The sequence below is a fragment of the Saccostrea echinata genome, unplaced genomic scaffold (assembly GCF_033153115.1).
Source record: "Saccostrea echinata isolate AGI-Se365-2 ecotype Australia unplaced genomic scaffold, CSIRO_AGI_Sech_v1 ptg000041l, whole genome shotgun sequence".
In the NCBI taxonomy this organism is placed as follows: Eukaryota; Metazoa; Mollusca; class Bivalvia; order Ostreida; family Ostreidae; genus Saccostrea; species Saccostrea echinata.
In genome coordinates this window covers 3,544,834-3,556,760 of record NW_026889790.1, presented here as the reverse complement: position 1 = coordinate 3,556,760, position 11,927 = coordinate 3,544,834, and the positions used below count along the sequence as shown (strand labels likewise).

General features: G+C 32.2%; 1 long non-coding RNA gene across 2 annotated transcripts; it reads left to right on the top strand.

Annotated features, from left to right (window-relative positions):
• Window positions 1-5,424: 5,424 nt before the first annotated feature.
• On the top strand, window positions 5,425-7,043 carry LOC133200938 (uncharacterized). Of its 2 annotated transcripts, XR_009723015.1 has the most exons (3): window positions 5,425-5,722; window positions 6,192-6,502; window positions 6,816-7,043. It is a non-coding gene; the product is annotated as an uncharacterized LOC133200938 (long non-coding RNA). The 2 variants fall into 2 exon arrangements; XR_009723014.1 differs by lacking the exon at window positions 5,425-5,722 and having other exon boundaries at window positions 6,112-6,502.
• Window positions 7,044-11,927: the final 4,884 nt, after the last annotated feature.

The following is an 11,927-nucleotide window of genomic DNA, read 5'->3' as shown; positions in this document are numbered from 1 at the left end:
CACATCTTGTTTTCTTTCTGTTAACTTTAGGTAAATAAATCTGATCTACCCATTAGTAAAGAAAAACATTTTTTTTTTCAGTTTAGCCTGATAGACAGTCTTCCCTGCTTAGGATATCATCACATTTATCTTCTTTATTTTTTTCTTCTTTTTTTTTTTTTTTTTTGTTGGTATCAGTTTGTTAGAAATAAGCAGAGAAGTCATGATCTCGTGTTATTGCCATGTAAAGCAATGAAAAGCATTTCACTAGTTGTGAATATTTCCAAACACCAACACATCATACTACACAGCTGCTACAGTACAGGCTGAAAATAAAACTGTAATACGTAATACATGATCAGTTTGTCACCGAATACTCCTGGATTATACGGGCTAGATTTTATGAAAATTCGGCTAAAGAAACTGGGGGGATAAGCCGAGCCATATGCCTACATAACGATCGATAAAAAATCAATAAATTCATTTTACAAAAATTTCACTTTTTGTTGAATTAATGTAATGCTTATTACCATTTGCATACAAATTTGACAAAACCTGAATACTGTAACAGCGAAAATGATTCTGATTAACACAAGAAAATGGCATCACGCTCAATTTTCACAAAAACTGACATAAATTGGATGATATAACTCCTTTTTTTAAATAGAGTGGGTCATCGTACCATTTTTTTGAGAACGATTAATGAAAGGCAATGGAAAGATGTTGCATTTTACACTTGCAAATATTTGGTACGAAGACCCACTCTACATAAAAAATTAAGTTAACTTACTTAAATTTTCACCGTGGTCTTAAAAAATTCTAAGTCCAAATACGCTTGCTAAATATAGAGAACTGTATGCTATTTAAATGGGTATGTATGTGTGACTCCGTGGTACAGTGGTTAGCGAGGAGCTATTTAAAGATACGTTTATTGAGGAAAGTGTTCGAGTCATGCTCTGTTTTTTTGATTTTGTTTTTTTTTTTTTTTTTCTTGTTTTGTTTTCTTTGGTTTTAATTTTGTTTTACTTTATAAAAAATGTCTATAGGAATAACATATTTTTCACTGGAAATAAAATATATACATGTAGTAATGAAATTAATTATAGTAAATTATTTAAAATGCCGGATAAAAATTATAATAGATATTTGAATACTTTTATTCCCGTTTTTATTTATTTTAAATAAAAGCGCTTCTAGATCACCATTATCATTACATACGATGTTAACATTTTTATAATATCTCCACAATAAGTGTAAACACTCAATATGCAGATTAATTAATAGAAGTCCTTACCCATGTTAGACATTTGTGACAGTAAATGAAAGTCAACTGTTTAGCTTGTTTAGAATATAAATATCATTTTGAAAACTACGGTAAACATTAAAATGCTTAAGTAAACTCGAACAATTGAGAGATTTTTTCCAATAAATTTTCTTGCATAGCCGAAAAATGGGCATGGGCACATGGCTCGTCTTATCCCCCCAGATTCTTTGCAAAGTGCATTTTAATTCGTTTAATTTTGTACATAGAATATCTCAAACTTGGGAAAGTGTTTAAGAGATCTTCATATTCATAGCTATGGTTTGCAGAGGTGTAACTCGGGCTACAACAATTACCTGGCTGTAGAGAGGGGGGGGGGTTATATAGAATACTATTGAAAACATAGCTACTATATGCTTGTGCCCCCTCAATAATAACATCTAATGACCTTTTTTTGTCAAGGAATTTTTGGTAGTGCCCCCCCCCCACCAAACTGAAAATGTTTGATTGCACCCCCCCCCCCCCCCCCAACTGATATTGCTTCCTACGGGTCTGAATTAAGAACATTAACAAAATTTGTGCATTGTAAAAACTGTTTCGACAAACAAAAATTTGCCTCAAGTGTAACCTTAACCATGTTTGTCAAGATTTAACCGTATTAGTATCACACCTCAGTCGGGGTAACGTTTTGGAGGTTAACGCACATGTCAGTTCAGGAGAGAAACTTCAAATTGTTGCTATACTTTTAACTGTCGGCGATGATAAATATGCCAGGGTCGTTAAAACACCACTAATAAGTAAGCATTCATTTTGCTATATATGTTGGATCACAACCCCTGGTTCATGATAGCATTTCTGGCGGACAAGAGGGGGGCGGGGGAGACCAGTCGGACAGTGTCTGGGTTTTATCGTCCCCCTTGTATACATTATGTGTATTTTACTGCCCGATGTCATGGCTCTCTGGCCATTTTCAGGTGTTGTATTGGTGACATTAATGCGCGGGAATCTCTCTACGTGGTCGCCAACACACGACCAGGCGGACATAATGGAGTCATTCACTGCCCAATAACTCAGTTTTCTGTGGGCGTATCCCTCTATAAACTGAGTATGTGCTGAGGTCCGAGTATAGGTCGACGTTCTCATAGGACGAGGCTATTTTTGACCACTTTGATGGTCGGCTCACTGTCGACCACTTCCTTGGGATTTCTTGGTTGTTACTGTCCAGTATATCTTGTTACAAAAATAACATAAACGTGACACACGTGTAATCTAATGAATGCTAGAGTTATTCCTAACTTTAAGGTTGTATTTATTTTTACTCCCTTGTTTTATCACAGGCCCGTAGGAAGCAATTTCAGGGGGGGGGGGAACCAACATTTTCAGTTCGGGGGCAATTTTTAATTTCATTCTCTGCCTTTTTTTGTAATCTTAGAAAAATGTAGAAAAGATTAATCATATTTATCAGAGACTTAAATTCTTCATTCAAGTGTATGAAAAATTCCAAGAATCTCGCTATATTTCCAAAGCCTTATAATCTGAAAAATATACTCACTGATAAAATCATATTTTCCTTTTATTTTTAATAATGAATACATTGAACTGTGAAATGCCAAAATTGAAAAGTATAATTCAATCTATCTCGGCAGTATGGGTATATGATCCTTTGGGAAGTTTGCAAGTTCTCTGTATTTTTATCATCAAATTTAGTCGGTCTTCATATTTACTCTACATAGTCATGATAGTATTGTTAATCTTTATAACGGTCGTGATCATGTAAAACATATTTACCTAGATCCCTTCCCCTCCCCGGATATAATGAGGCCCATAGGAAGCAATTTCAGTTTTAAAAAAGAAAGGTCATCAAAATTAATGTTATTATATTGAGGGGGCATGCGCACAATCGTAAATTTGCTGTTCTCTCTTTTGTTTATATAGTATATACATGTATACATATTGGCAAAACAGCTGTCATGTATAAAAAAAAAAAAATAAATGACAAGATCCCTTAATAATGGGTTCTTTAATGTTATTTATATATAAAAAAAAAATAACCATGCATCATGAAACCTGTATTTTTCAAAAAATACAGATTAATAGATATACATCTATATAAAATTCAAATTCTTTCATAAGTACTTTTATAGAAACAAGTATTAAAATATGAATGTTGACAAAGTGAATATTTCATTTTTAAGTCTTTCGAAATTTTCACCCCTGTATAAGGAAAAATTCCGAATCTAAGTTGATTTAAAGGGGATAGTCGAAAAAGCCTTTTTTCCCCTCTGTGCGATCCATTTCGATGTGTCAATTAATGCAGTAAAATTGAACAGAATTCCGCTACTTCTAACTCCTCTAGACAAGAATAACAACCATAATGGCGTTCAGTGCTGATTCTTAGGTTGAACCGTGTCCCCAGCTTCTAATTAAATTACATACGATTTTATCTCTCCACCATCTAAACACGCTACATCCAATTATATAACAGCCCTTTGAACACGACCGACTTTCTTGTATACGCCTCATTAGGACGGAGATGTACTTTTGAGCTATTAAAATTTTATATTGTTTACGATTTCAAATCAAGTCGAGGAAACCGTGTTAAGTACAAATTAAAAAAACGATAATTATTACTTCCTAGTTTATAATTCAATACTTCAAGAAAGACAACTCTAAGGCATTGTTCGTATTTTGTCAAGAATTTCAATATTAACTAAATGAATAAATAAATGGCACATATTTGTAATGTATATTAACTGATTGTTTCACAGGAGTTCATTGACAATCCTATGATTTTCTATTAACAGTGCAACATTTTTACAAACTTGTGACTTTCGGAATTTAAATTTAAATTTAAAATTTGCGAAATTAACAGTTTGAATATATAGATTTTTTTTGCCTTTTTAAAAATGATATTGTTCTTGTTTAAGTGAGTTAATTTTTCACTGTTCAACATTACGCTTTCCAAAATACGTTTTCATATTTGATACAATGATCAGATCGGAAAAGCTTTATAAATAGTTCCAACAGATGCTTGAAATATATTTTTATGTCCCGCCATGAATATGGTTGGGGCATATAGTGTTGTTATGTCCGTCTTCCGTCTGTCCTTCCGTCACACTTTGCGTTTAGCACAGTTTCAAAGAAACTAAGGTATTTTTATGCTCCGCCATGAATATGATTGAGGCATATAGTGTTTGTCATGTCCGTCCTTCCGTCACAATTTGCGTTTATCTCATTTTCAAAGAAACTATTTTTGATATTTCTGTCAAACTCCATATGCTGATACATACTGATGAGGGCTATTCAACTGCATCAAGATTTTTTGACCTTGACCTTCCCTTTGACCTCACTTTTCTTGAATTAGTGTTGAAAGTATTCAAGATATTTTAATCAAACCTTATATGCTGACACATACTGGTGAGAATTATTCAACATCAACATTTTTTTAACCTTTCCTTTGACCTCTCAAATTTGTGTTTAGCTAAAGTTTCAAAGGAACAAATCAAAATATTTTTATCAATTTTTTTATGCTGATACATATTAATATTGCAACTTCGTCAACTTTTGTCCTTTACCTTGCCTTTGACGTGACTTAACTTTTCTCTAAGAAGATGGGCGAACAAGGCAAGCGAAATGCCTATTGTGCAACAAATAAACCAGAAGTCTCTGATGAGACTGTAGCTCTACTGGTTGTATTTATAAAGGAAGATAAAAGTAGCACTTGGACTTGAAACTTTGCAACAGCAATAAATAGAATAATGATCCTTGGTTTAGTCTCTTTTTGGCAAGATTTATTATTATATCAGACTAAAACTGTAGGAGGAGTAGCCTTTTAAAACAATTTTACTAAAATTTTGATTTAAGTAACCATGGCAACATCATTCAACAAAATCAAAAAACAATAACACCAATTATGTATCTCTGTAGTCTACTTGTATGCCACATTATTCTGAAATCAGACAAAAAGTGTAGGAGGAGAAGCGTTTTGAAAGTATTTCAAGAAAATTTCTATTTTTAGTAACCATGGCAATACCATTCATCAAAATCCGAAACTGGTACAGAGAATTATGTATCTTAGTGTAGTTTACTTGTATGCTAAGTAATACTAAAATCAGACCAAAACTCTAGGGGTAGCATTTTGAAGGTATTTTAAGGAAATTTCTATTTTTAGTAACCATGGCAACAATGTTCATCGAAATCAAAAACCGATACACAGAATTATGTATCTTAGTGTAGTGTACTTGTTTGCCAAGTTATATTGAAATCAGACCAAAACTGTAAGAGGAGTAGCATTTTGAAAGTATTTCATAGAAATTTCTATTTTTAGTAACCATGGCAACACCGTTCATCGAAATCAGAAACCGATACACAGAATTATGCATCTTAGTATAGTCTACTTGTGTGCCAAATTATATTGAAATCAGATCAAAACTGTAGGAGGAGTAGCATTTTGAATGTTTTTCACAGAAATTTCTATTTTTAGTAACCATGGCAACACCGTTCATTGAAATCAGAAGCCGATACACAGAATTATGCATCTCTGTATAGTCTACTTGTGTGCCAAGTTATATTGAAATCAGATCAAAACTGTAGGAGGAGTAGCATTTTGAATGTTTTTCACAGAAATTTCTATTTTTAGTAACCATGGCAACACCGTTCATCGAAATCAAAAACCGATACACAGAATTATGCATCTTAGTATAGTCTACTTGTGTGCCAAGTTATACTGAAATCAGATCAAAACTGTAGGAGGAGTAGCATTTTGAATGTTTTTCACAGAAATTTCTATTTTTAGTAACCATGGCAACACCGTTCATCGAAATCAAAAACCGATACACAGAATTATGCATCTTGGTATAGTCTACTTGTGTGCCAAGTTATACTGAAATCAGATCAAAACTGTAGGAGGAGTAGCATTTTGAATGTTTTTCACAGAAATTTCTATTTTTAGTAACCATGGCAACACCGTTCATCGAAATCAAAAACCGATACACAGAATTATGCATCTTGGTGTAGTCTACTTGTGTGCCAAATTATATTGAAATCAGACCAAAACTGTAGGAGGAGTAGCATTTTGAAAGTATTTCACAGAAATTTCTATTTTTAGTAACCATGGCAACACCGTTCATCGAAATCAGAAACCGATACACAGAATTATGCATCTTAGTATAGTCTACTTGTGTGCCAAATTATATTGAAATCAGATCAAAACTGTAGGAGGAGTAGCATTTTGAATGTTTTTCACAGAAATTTCTATTTTTAGTAACCATGGCAACACCGTTCATTGAAATCAGAAGCCGATACACAGAATTATGCATCTCTGTATAGTCTACTTGTGTGCCAAGTTATATTGAAATCAGATCAAAACTGTAGGAGGAGTAGCATTTTGAATGTTTTTCACAGAAATTTCTATTTTTAGTAACCATGGCAACACCGTTCATCGAAATCAAAAACCGATACACAGAATTATGCATCTTAGTATAGTCTACTTGTGTGCCAAGTTATACTGAAATCAGATCAAAACTGTAGGAGGAGTAGCATTTTGAATGTTTTTCACAGAAATTTCTATTTTTAGTAACCATGGCAACACCGTTCATCGAAATCAAAAACCGATACACAGAATTATGTATCTTGGTGTAGTCTACTTGTGTGCCAAGTTATATTGAAATCAGACCAAAACTGTAGGAGGAGTAGCATTTTGAAAAATTGTTTACAGACGGACAGACAGACAGACAGACGGACGGACGACGGACACATTACTATCGCATAAGCTCTTCTGGTCTCTGACCAGTAGAGCTAAAAAGTGAAATATTAAATTGTGACAATTTATTCTTTGATATTTCATTTAACATTAACATATACTTTATTGAAAAATATCCACAAATAACAACAATCTAACAAAGAGTGAAGTTTATCATCCAGGAAATAGCATACATACACTAAACAGGGAGAAATGATCAATATTTCATACTAAAACACAATTTTTCCTTATGAGTGGGTCTTTCCTCCATATTTTTGAAAGATTATACGCAACGTATGTGTAAAAATATACCACGGATATCAAACACTTGGGATAAGGATCCACTATACCCTAAAATACACTTTTATGGAACAACTTTCGTATCTATCCGAAAAATATTTGGTCTATTCAGTCAAGGGTTATATCAAAAACATGATTTCAAATGTCCAGGTTTGTAATGAATGATAATGAACACGGCCCATATATTATTCAGAAAAATTCTCATACTCATCTAGGCTTACATTTTCAAAGAGATACCACGTGGACATCAAACATACAAATAATTCATGAAAAAGCTACAAAAAGATTAAACATTCTTAGAATGCTTAAGTATAAGGTTACACGTAAAACACTTGTTAAAATATATTTTGCATTTATTCGACCTGTAATGGAGTATTCTGATGTTGTTTGGGACAATTGTTCTGAAAAAGATTCTAAACTTTTAGAAGACATACAAGTTGAAGCAGGCAGAATTATCACTGGATTAAGATGTAACTCTTCTCATTCAAAATTGTATGATGAACTAGGATGGGATCTTCTAAAAACAAGGAGAAAAATTCATAAGCTTATATTGTTTTATAAAATTATTAACGGTTATTCCCCTCAATATTTGTATGATTTGATTGAACCCTATCGCCCATCAATTCATTCTTATAATCTCAGAACCAATGTTGTACAATTCAAGATTCCTAATATTAGAAGAACATCTTATATGGAAAGTTTTCTTCCCTCTACAGTCAAACAATGAAATATCTTGCCAGATTATATTAAAATGTTCATTTAAGAGTCTCTTAAAATCCTATTTTTGTAGAAAGAGTAATGAACTTTTTCATTTTGGAGTAAGAAAATATAATATAATACATTGTCAGATAAGGAATAATGCTAGTAATTTGATGGCAGATTTATATGATCAATGTTTAGCAGAAACTCCAATGTGTGAACATTGTGCTGGCAGTATTGAAGATGCCTATCATTACTTTTTTGCATGTCCAAGATATACAATTCCAAGAAATGTACTTTTTCAATCAATACATAATATTATAAATGGTGACCATATATCTGAATGTGATTTATTGTTAAATGGTAGTTCTAATCATGGACTTGATATTAATATACAAATATTTGAAGCTGTACATATATTTATAGCAGCAACAAAACGATTTATATAAACACTGTCATATACATATGGTATATTGTAATACTTTCAATATTTCCAAACCGGTACTACTTTGTACTCTTGCTTATTTTTTTTTTATTATTATTTTTCTTTTTTCTTTCCTTTTGCAATTTTGCTTCTTTTGCCTTCTGTAACTTTGTTCATTTTTAGCTCTACTGGTCAGAGACCAGAAGAGCTTATGCGATAGTAAGGTGTCCGTCGTCCGTCCGTCTGTCTGTCTGTCTGTCTGTCTGTCTGTCCGTCCGTCTGTAAACAATTTTTCAAAATGCTACTCCTCCTACAGTTTTGGTCTGATTTCAGTATAACTTGGCACACAAGTAGACTACACTAAGATACATAATTCTGTATATCGGTTTTTGATTTCGATGAACGGTGTTGCCATGGTTACTAAAAATAGAAATTTCTGTGAAAAACATTCAAAATGCTACTCCTCCTACAGTTTTGGTCTGATTTCAATATAACTTGGCACACAAGTAGACTATACTAAGATACATATTTCTGTGTATCGGTTTTTGATTTCAATGAACGGTGTTGCCATGGTTACTAAAAATAGAAATTTCTGTGAATAACATTCAAAATGCTACTCCTCCTACAGTTTTAATCTGATTTCAATATAACTTGGCACACAAGTAGACTATACTAAGATGCATAATTCTGTGTACTGGTTTTTGATTTCGATGAACGATGTTGCTATGGTTACTAAAAATATAAATTTCTGTGAAATACTTTCAAAAAGCTACTCCTCCTACAGTTTTGATCTGATTTCAGTATAACTTGGCAAACAAGTAGACTACACTAAGATACATAATTCTTTATATTGATTTTCTGATTTCGATGAACATTGTTGCCATGGTTACTAAAAATAGAAATTTCCTTGAAATACCTTCAAAATGCTACCCCTACAGTTCTGGTCTGATTTTAGTAATACTAATTAGCACACAAGTAGACTACACTGAGATACATAATTCTCTGTACCAGTTTCGGATTTCGATGAACAGTGTTGCCATGGTTACTAAAAATAGAAATTTTCTTGAAATACTTTCAAAACGCTACTCCTCCTACACTTTTTGTCTGATTTCAGTATAATGTGGCATACAAGTAGACTACAGAGATACATAATTGGTGTTAGTGTTTTTTGATTTTGTTGAATGATGTTGCCATGGTAACTTAAATCAAAATTTCTGTAAAATTGTTTTAAAAGGCTACTCCTCCTACAGTTTTAGTCTGATATTATAATAAATCTTGCCACAAAAGAGACTAAACCAAGGATCATTATTCTGTTTATTGCTGTTGCAAAGTTTCAAGTCCAAGTGCTACTTTTATCTTCCTTTATAAATACAACCAGTAGAGCTACAGTCTCATCAGAGACTTCTGGTTGTTTTTGCTTTCTTCTTTTGTACATTCTTACTTTTGCTTTAAAAATTAATTTACTATGTATTTGCCTTGACCTTGATGTAGGGAGAGGGCTAAAATAGGCTGAGCCTGCTGCCCAATCCTATTCACTTTTACATCTGTGAATAAAATATTGTTTAAATTAAATCAATGATATAGTGTTATATAGTGATATAGGTTAGTGTGTTAGTCAAAGGAAAAATTGACACTCAGGATTTTTATTGCTTGGGTTCGAAACCCAAGAATACCACGTCTTTTTCTTTAATCATAGAATGATTTTTACCAAAAACATTCTGCCGCAGTTTTTTTAGTCATACCTTTCAAAGATAAGAACTTTACTTTAAATACTAAATTCACAAATTGAATATGACTTTTATACATTTGAAGCTGTTGGCATTTTGCATGCCCTGTTCTCCCATCAACCTTGTGTTCAGCTCAGTTTTAAAGAAACTATTCTAGATATTTTTTATGCAAACTAATGCACAGATACATTATTTGGTGAGAAAATATCGACTTTGTCCAATTTTTTTTTACCTTGACTTTCCCAATGACCTTTGACTTTACTATTGTGTATAAAACTCAGTTTTAAAGATACTATTCAAGATATTTTCATCAAACTTCATGCACTAATACAAATTATGATGTTTCATTTACTAATGAACCCTGACCTATGGACATATTTCTAGATTTTTATAAACTTCATATGCTGATACATATCAATGAGAGCTATTCAACTGCTATAACATTGTTTGACCTTTCTTTTGACCTTGACCTCACTTTTCAAAAAATTGTTTTCAACCCAGTTTCAAGGAGACTATTCAAGATTTTTTTTCAATCCTTATTTGCTGATGCATATTGATGATAACTTTACTGCATCAACATTTTTTTACCTTGATCTTTCCTTTGACCCTGCCCTCACTTTTCAAAAATTTGTGTTTTAATCAGTTTCAAGGAAACTACTCAAGATATTTTTATTTAACCTTATGAAGAGGTATTCAATTTCATCATTTTTTTTTTTAACTTGACCTTTCCTTTCACCTCGACCTCACATTTCTTAAACTGTGTTAAGCTAAGTTTCAAGATATTTTTATCAAACTTCATTTGCTCTACTTATTGATGAGAATTAGGCCTATTCAACGGGAAAAAAATATTTTGACCTTGACCTTTTCTTTGACCTTGACCTCACTTTTCTTTAATTATTGTTTAGATACGTTTCAAAGCAACTATTTACTATTATATATTTTTATCAAAACTTATTGGTGAGAGCTATTCAACTTCATCAACATTTTTTGAACTTGGATTTACTTTTGACCTTGACCTCACTGCTTAAATTTCTGGTTTAGCTCAGTTTCAAAGAATTTATTCAAGATATTTGTATGTAAGCTTATGCACAGTGATACTAAATTTGGTAAGAATACATCAACTGTGTCCGATTTTTTTTTTTTTTACCTTTACTATTCATTGCGTAAATGTAAGAGTAATGAATGTATCAATTAATTTCTAATTAATTAATACATACCTAAATGTTTTGTTTTCTATTTGTATATACATTTTATTTCAGATTATTTATTAAGTCAAAAGATCACCCAGGTGTACCATGCAATGCTACCCTATTATTTGCCTTAAGGGTCATAATTTAAGTTCTGGCCATAAGTCTTCTAAATTCTTTGTTTCTGTTGGGTTTTGTTTTGTGTTCTTGTGTTTTATTGGTTTGTCAAATTCCCTCCAAGTATTCTGTTTTTTTCTGGTCATTCTTTGTCCAGATATTTTGCAGAGACTGAGAGGGCATATAGATTTTGTATCCGACAAATTTGACCGACTGACTGTGACAATTATTTCCTCTTCTGGTAAAGTGATATTAATTTACAAATTTCAACATATCTATAATATATTTCATTAATTGTGAAACCTATATTTTGGCAATATTAATTTCCATAGCACTTTTGCACAATAAGAAAGATATTAATGACAAGTAATTAGCTCTAAAGCTTGTGTATTTTATAGTCCACGAAATGTGGATATATTTTATGACAAAAGAATTATATGAAGTCAATGATAATTTATAGTAATTATCTGGACTCCAAGCCGTCTATGATGTA